We start from the raw sequence: 8,878 nt of genomic DNA, 5'->3' as shown, positions 1-8,878 counted from the left end.
CTCTATGTGCAGGAATCCTTTCTCTTCTTTCTTCCTTTATTTCATTTTTTTCATTTTCATTTTCAAAGAACTATGCATAGGTACTTATTTATTTCATGAGGCAGAAGAGGGATCCCGACTTATTGAGAGAAGAAGATGTTGTCCCTTCATAGAAGGATATTTATATATACCTCTGACATAGTTGTTAAGGTTTTCCCCCTCTCCTTACTATACTTGACTGATTTGACAAGAGTTAACCAAAAATAGAAAACCGATTAGAGTAGGCAGCACTAGTTAAGAGAGAAAGCATCATGAATTCACCATGACTCTTCTCGAAAGGAACATATTTTCGATAAGGGTGTCATCGACTAGAAGAAATTCAAGACTCACATAAAGAGAGGGGATAGAAAGATAATGAAATTTTGATAGTTGTACAAGTTCCTCTTCAATTTCACCCTGCGTGTCTAAGAAGCCAACCACGGTTTCATGCGAAAACTAACCTATAGGTGCAAAAGCAAACACACAAAGGAAAGAAGTGGGAAAAGGAAAAAACAAAGTGAAGAAAATCAAGAAACAAACAAGAAAATAAAAACTAATCCTACTTCAAACCTAAGAAGAACATAGGCCAACTCACGTAAAGTGATACTTCCAATCCAGCCATCGATGCATTGCATGGCCCATGTAGTGAGAGCATGACCGAAAAGAAATATATACAAGTAAACCAACCAAAAAAAAAGATAAAACAATGTAAACCAATACATTCAAAGCTTGAATGCATCCATAGAAAAGTAAAAATGGAAAGCACATGAGAGGCACTCTGTGGATGTATCATGATGTCCTAACACATTGCGAGTGGAAGACAAGCATGTGCACACCTTAAAACTTGAAAAATGAGCAAAAATAAAGAAAGAATAAAACATTTGTTTTAAAATAATTCTTGCTACATACGACTCCTCCAATTCTTGAGCTATAGGATTGTGTGATTCCGGTGGAGGATGCGAAAATGGTAAGATAGATTGATTTGCAATGTGAACGATAGAGTGATGAGGAGCCTAGGAAGATTGAACAGGGTTATGATCCGATGTGGAACTGACCTCAAGGCTATGAGAACCTGACATAACCATCGGCTTGGCTTGAAGTGCCTCGTCAACTTGAGGAGTTCCCAATTCATCAGAAGATGGATCATCAAAGACCGGTGGGTTAGAAATATCAACTGCGGAAAAATTAGAATCATGATTGTATAAATGAATGAAAATATCAAGACAACCACGATCAGAAATTTCAAGATAATGGACATAGACATCCTCATTATATGATGAGTCATAGAGAGGGGATGATGAAAAAAAAGAAATTTTACCCTCTACGTTTCCGGAAAGGCAAGATGAGAGATTGTGAGGATCAAGGAAGGAAAATTTTTCCCCTCCACATTCAAATGAAAAATTGGCATTCCACATGTTCTGCAAATTATCAGAAGTAGAAATATCCATTAATAAAATTTCACAAGATGGAACAAAAATGACAAAATCGTGGAAGATGTCACGATAAAGTGGATGAGGTGTGGACAAAAGAAGATAATCCTTCACTGCAGATTCCTGTTCAGAGTCCCACACATACTCATAAAAAAATGATATCGTGGGTTGGTTTTTTAACACCAACTCCATCCAGAAATTAATCCTTGTGAACATCACATGTGAGATCTGAAATAGATGAACACAACACACCAAAATACGAAGGATCAAAGGGACCAAAGGAAGGAGGATGAGGAGATAACACCACATGACAACCATCGGAGTTATAGTCCAAATCTACACATAAATCCTGAGCACGTGGAGTAGGAGGATATGGAGATAGATCAGCAAGTGGATGGTCAACTTCTCCCACCTTGACTTGCGGAGCTAGAGTTGTTTGATGGGAAGGGGACGAAGGGTCACTTGGGATAGAAACCTTGTCCATCTAAGATTTAGAAGCTTTAACACCGAGGTATTTTGGGAGAGGCTCGAAAGATTCTAACTCATGTGGATTCTCAGAAACATGAACAAGATATTGAAATATTTCATCCAAGAATTCCCAGTCAACTTCATCTTCAGGAAATTCAAAATAGTAGTGAAGAAAATGATTGTTAAAATCTTAAAGAGATTCATCAGGTGATTTTCACAATTTTAAATTTTTTCTATTAAGGGCTTTATAGTCATAAAGAACAAAATCATGACATGATTCTCTAAAAAAATGATCAAAAGAGTGTACAGAGGTTGCGGGCAATGTGTGACACCATTTCTTTGCGTGCCCTTCGAACGTGAAAGCGAACAACCCACAGGCAATATATTCAGATGGGACATCATGCCTATCACAGACACCAACAAAAGCAATTGTGTTCCTAAGAAAGGTTATTCCACCCTCGCGATTAAACTTAAATATGGAAAAGTTATCTAAAATGATCATTGACACTTCAAAATGTGCAGAGTTAGAAAAACATGTCAGGGTTTTGATTTGGAAAGAAGTCATGAAATATGTGTAGAAATTCAAAACAAACTTCAAGGGCTCATCTTGTCATCTGGTCCTCCTTCTAGCACTAGAAATGTTGATGGTGTTGGACCCGCCAACATTCAGTGGATCTCCCCGATATGAAGTCCCAACTAGACCTCACACTGTTTGGAGTAGGAGTCCTAGTAGTGAGTGGTAGTGTAATGCCTTGACCACAATAGCACGTAGAGGAAAGTATGACAACTTTGGGTGAGAGCAAGTGTGTGACCCTACGAAGAGTCAAGTGTGATTTATGAAGGTTCTAACACATGGAGGTGGAAAATGAAGTGCGCCCCTTAGAATCTTGTAATGGTATGCAACTTGAAAGGAACACAGAAGTGGAATGATATCACAAGATAAACTCTAGAATAGTCCACAAGTTAAAGTGATGAGTTAATCTAACAACACACATTCAATAAGATTCGTACAAATGGATACAAATTAGTTCATAAGAAAATGTGTAAGTTAAATAACATACATTTCCAATACAAGAAGAATAGTCCTACTATATTAAAAATATATGCATGAAAGTGTGTTCTCTCTGATTTTATTATTATAAGTGAAAGTTCCATCCATACATACACCATTGACAACCACTAGCTCCAATAGTGGAACATTACAGTCAAGAACAACTACTCCTCCAAAGAAGTATACTCACTCTACGCTATGGAGAAGCCAAGGCTCTTCAGAATACTCCCAAGCCTTCTCTAAGCCTAAGCCTAGCCAAATGCTTGGCTCCCAAAAGCATGTTCTATGAGTTATGAGGTTATATTTATAACAAAGGGTGGGGTGACACTTGACATTCCCCTTTGTGACTCTTTTACTTCCCTCATGACTCTTCAACTTATTCACTAAATGAAACATTACATTACACGATGAATTTTCATATTCCAATATTGACACTTGGAATTTCACTTACAACATATTTACATATTATATTACATTTTCCACACGTACTCATATAGGACAAAATAGTTAGGTAGCCTAAAAATACACAACACTATGATTCTGGAGCTTGGGGACAGTCCAGCTCAACAACATCCACTTGATGCTTCACGGTCACATATTGGTGCTAAGATTGGTACTGTGTGATGGCGTCCTAAGACTATTTGATGGTGTCTTTCTGGAATCGGACTCTTGCCTCCATGAAATTCGATTATATGGTATTGGAACCTGTATCGAACTCAATCTGAAGCATGACAGCATGGTGTTGACCTTGATAGGACCACCAATGTACTTTTTCATGTTGTGTGCGTTCAACTCCATGTCTTCCCTGGTGGCCTCTCATCTTAGCTGCTCCAAGTACTCGTCGATCTCCAGCCGAACTTGGTTCTTGGGTTTAGCATCGGTGAAGGAACCGATTGATGCGATATAGTGCTTTCTCACCATGACATCCAAACTATTTTACAATTGCACATATGAGGCCTATATGCTGCTGATGAAGGGGGCAAGATGCTCTAAGTTTTGGATCAACATTCAGACCTTTGATTTCTCCAGCTCTGCCTGTGGCTTCATCTTCTTCTCTAAGTCAAGCGAGGCCCTTCTGTACCACATTTTCCACTCTTATACATGGGTGATGGCAGCATGTATATTCTTAAGATTTTGAGCAAACTCTTTGCTCCGTTGCTTTAGGCCATGCACATAGACAACTGCTTTATGCATGGTGACAAATCCATCATAGAGATTTTGCATGGTATTACCAAGTGTTGATACTTCAACAAGTATCGTTGTCTTCATCTCCCCGATGAGGAAATTGCATTCTCCACTGATGCTTGGAGTTGTTCTACCTCTTTCCTAGCAGCCTACAAGTTCTTTTCCAGTTGTTCATTATCGGCTATCAGATACTGAATATTTGGTCTTGTTACTTCTGTATAGGCCAAGCAGGCTTGGGAAATGGCAGTTGGATGCTTCCTGGTCTCTGACACTATCACCATTTCCTTGATGAATTCAAGCGATGTGTGATCATCTGGAAAGTTATTCCTCCACGCCTATACAATCTTCTTCTGCAACTCATCAAATGATAGATTGTACGCATCCATGACCGAATCCTCATCAAGGAGAACAACATATCCTTTCTTGCTCGAAGTTGGTTCTGAAAATGAAGGTGGTGGAGACAATAGGTTAGTTTCTTCATTCTATGGATCATGTTCCATCTCCATGTCTTTTACTTCAATCAATTGCTCAATCTACTAAGCAAGCTCCCTATCCTACATCTGTTCACCCTCTTCCTCATATTATTGCTATTCTGACTCATCAACCTGTGTCGTCACTGTTTCCCTTGTCATCGATCCTTGAATTTTTTCCTCTTCCTGCTTCTGCTTCTCTTCTCCTTCTCTCCTCATCAACTCCTATTCTTCCTTCAACTTCTTCTCCATCTTCTGCAACTTTAGTTTGCTTCCTACAACCTCTGATTTTCTCTCTTCTTTCATTCTGTTCTCTTCATTCACTGCTCCCTCTTTTCTTCCACTACCAAAGTTTCCTTCTCCAGGATATGATCTGCCTTCATTTTGCAACTTTGATCTCCCTTTGGGTTGTCAACAACCTTCCTCTTTCTGTTGTCCTGCACTGGATTGCTACCTTTTGCTACTGTTTTTGTTTCTTCTGGAGTTGCCACTAATTGTAGAGCAACATTCCAAGTTCTGTCCATATTGACTGACTCATTGAGTCTGGATGCATTGTAGCAATACCTCCAAGGGTCCTCCTCTGGCCAATGACATGTCTCGTGGATCCACAAAAAGTAAACTCGCATACAGTTGTACTTGCAAACACTGTGGGGATCATATGGATTAAAATCCTTGGTGTTGAACTCGAATTTCACTATGTCCTTAGCCTTGGAATCTATATCTTTGAAGCTTTGAATATCGTATAATCTGATCCGCAAAGGAAGAGAAAAACATGGCGCTTTCTTCTTATTATGAAGTGCTACTGACAACCCTATAGCGAGGTGGTATGAAACTTCTTATATTATCAGTTTCTTAGTGGCATACCTTGGTAAGACATGCAAAGGCTTCTCTCCACCAAACACTTTGATGAAGGTGCCACTTGGTGAGGCATACCAATATGTAATGTTTACTATCGCCTCCATTGATTCTCAAGACATGCAAGGTGGATCCTACTCAAATATAATCTTGTACAAAATGATGATAAAATGTTCAGTTAGCGTTGCCATCACTCCTCAATAGTTGCAATTGGAAAGCAACTTGCAATAGATGCTGACGATAGTCTCTTTTGGTGTCCATGTCCAGCTCATGCCAGGAAACTTCTGTTGGGAACATATTGGATCCAGTAAGTATGCATACATTTAAAACCTTTCTTGCTCATTCTTGGGTGGATTCCGAGCCTTAGCTACATGGGACTTCAACTGATGAGCCAACAGATCCGAGCTAGTTAGTGGCCTCCCATCATTCACCAATTGTTCTAGTAAGACTACTCACCCTTCAAGAAAGGTTTACATGTTCTCTTGACCATATACTTTGCAAGAAAAGATGATCAAGAACTGGTAAGCCTTCTTGAGGGACTTCGTCTTGTAAACATGGGTGGGTGTCTGTCTAAAATTCGATGATTCTTTCACCCGGCACTTGACAATGTCTCTCATGTTCACATAGATATGGGTGGCATAAAAGAGTGAGTCCATGTGCTTCACCAGCTCGGGAAAGTGATATGTATGATGAATGTTATTTTCCTTGAAGGTAGCAAGCTCTCTCCCTCTGGAACTGCTTAATGTCATAGCCTATTCATTCGTATGTGAGATAATCCAACTGATGATGTCCACACATGGGAAGGCATGGTACCTGCATGCAGCCTTGTATGACCCTGACCGTTGGATGCTGAGATAAACCTCTCAGTCCTCTAAGTTTGCCTTGAAGTCCTCTGCAAAAGTTTCTTTGATCTGCTATCATGTTAGTGGTGTTCCCTTCTCAATGAACATTTGAGTATCTGCATATACTGGTAAATCCACTGATATCTGCTTAACTTCTTCCCCAATACTGCTCTCAATGGCTTCCTTTGACGCAACTCTCTTGGATGCCACTTAACTATAAATGATAGAGAGATGCTCAACAACTATTGTACCTATGGGACAGAGAGGTCACTCATGGAAAGCAAATGTAAGCTAAATCAAAACAAATTCAAGACAAGATCAAGCAGCAAGACAGACTTATGATGGGAAGGATTGTATAGTTTTGATTGACAAAGGTGACTAGCTGACTGTGGGAACTATGCATTGTGCAATCCCAACAGTCAGTGTGGGAGCTTGATGATTGGAATCGTGCAATGCATAGTTCAGTCTGGGTTTAGGCATGGGAGAGACTGCACATTGTGTAGTTTCAGTGGCCAAGATGGGATACTGGCTCCTCGAACTCTGCAGTGCATATTTGTAGCTAGCCCGGGCTAGGCTCTGCGTAATTCCAGAATCCAAGCCAAAGGCTTGAGTCTCCGAATTGCGTAGAGCTAGCTGTGCTCAGTGAGATCCATGTAAGGGGACACATATCTGCTCAAGGGGAGTGTGAAAAACAAGCAGATCTGGAATATGGTGTGATGTTGAGTGCAAATCTGACTAAGTTTTGATGCATGCATGTGAAACAAATGGAACAATAGATTAAACTGAAGGAAAATAAATCATGTGAAGAGAGTCACCGCAACGATGACTGTTGGTGCAAAAAAGGGAAAATTCATGCGACACTTGGGAAAGAAAATCTATAACTTAAAAAAACACTTCTACAAGATAAAACAATTTAAAACACTAGTAGTCATGTAAATAAACAAGTGAAACAACACCCTCACAAGATAAACAACAAAAAGTGAGAGAAAAAGTAGCAAAAGATGAGAAAAGAAAAACACACTTGGAAAAGCAATGACGATCGCACATAAGGCTCCTTGATCTCCCTCGGAATGCTAGAGCTCCAAGATCGAGTGTGAAAAGAGCTGTAACAACATCGATTAAATAGATTTAGTCAAGTTAGGGTTTATGATGTGCATGCCTAAAATCAAGGAAAATATGACACTTGGTGTAAGTTTCTAAAAATGACACAAGTGCCTTCTTTAGGTTACTAAAAATAGATCCCTGTTTTTTAGGGATGTTTTTTTTTTTTTCATTTTCGGGAAAAATTGCCATGCATGGCCCAAGAATATTGTGCAGTTATTGGAAGGATTGGGAAACTCTCCAGCTCTTGCATTGCATAATTTCTTAGCACAGTGGGGTCTGCATAATTTTTGGGCCTCCATGACTACACATTTCCAGTTCTCATGGAAAATTGGCATTCAGGACTACACAATTTCTAATAGAAAGGCTAGTTTCCCTTAAGAATTGCGCAGTTCTCTGAGGCAAGGACATAACTGTTAAGGACCAAGTCAGGAGATCGGCTTGTGGTTTAGAAAATCAACTAAGTGATAAAAAACAAGCCAATATGAAAAGAATAAGGCTTAGTCAAAGAACAAGTATATGGATCAGTGCAAAATGAATTGTGGTTTAAAAGGATGGCTAAAAAATCGAAGCATATGCAAAATTTTGGAGGGTGGTTGTAGCGGCTACAAAAGGTAGCATAAAAAAATGTTTTCATGTATTTGAGGGGCACAATAGAGCATATGTAGAGATATATTGGAGATGATGATGTGAAATTGCAGTTGTGTAAAAACTCAAATTTTGCTAGTGTAGCAAACATGAAGAGCACCTCATGGTATTGTTTTAATTTGGGATTAGGAATGATATTGTAGTTCAATAGGAAACATAATTCCATGACACTCAAATTAATAGAGGTAGAGTATATGGTAAGTAGTACAATGAGTTGTGAGGCCATTTGGATTTGCAAGTTACTTGCAGATTTATTTGATCAAGATTTGGATCCCATAATGATCTATTGTGATAATTACAGTTCTATCAAACTCTCTAATAATATAATGTTCCTTTATCGGTCCAAGAAAATAGAGATCAAGTGTCACTTCATTTGATATGAGATTCAAAATGTAGCAGGGAATCTCTAGTATGTATCCATAGATCAATAGGTTGTTGATATTCTAACCAAACCCTTGGAAAATGGGAAGTTTTAGGGATTCTGAGACAAACTTGGATTGGTGCAGAATTACTTCCTCATTGAGAGGAAGTATAGAGAATTACATCTCAAATATGAACTTTCACAAATGTTCAGTGTGAAGATGTGAGAAGTAAATCGCTATATTTAAAAAAATTATTTTTGAAAAGTAGTTACAACTTTGGAAAAGTAATTATATTTCATAATTTTCTTTAATAAAACATCGAAAGTATTAATTTTAGTAGTTGAGTCTAAAATTGTACTTAGACTAGGAGTAATCTTAAAGCTAGATTCTCCACTAAAACTATAAAGACAATGCAAGGTAGAGGGTATCACACACACTTGAGAAATTG

The sequence above is a fragment of the Pinus tabuliformis genome, chromosome X, assembly GCF_031772625.1.
Source record: "Pinus tabuliformis cultivar Carrire ecotype Pingquan chromosome X, CPIR1, whole genome shotgun sequence".
NCBI lineage: Eukaryota > Viridiplantae > Streptophyta > Pinopsida > Pinales > Pinaceae > Pinus > Pinus tabuliformis.
Note: the sequence above shows the minus strand (reverse complement) of the source record.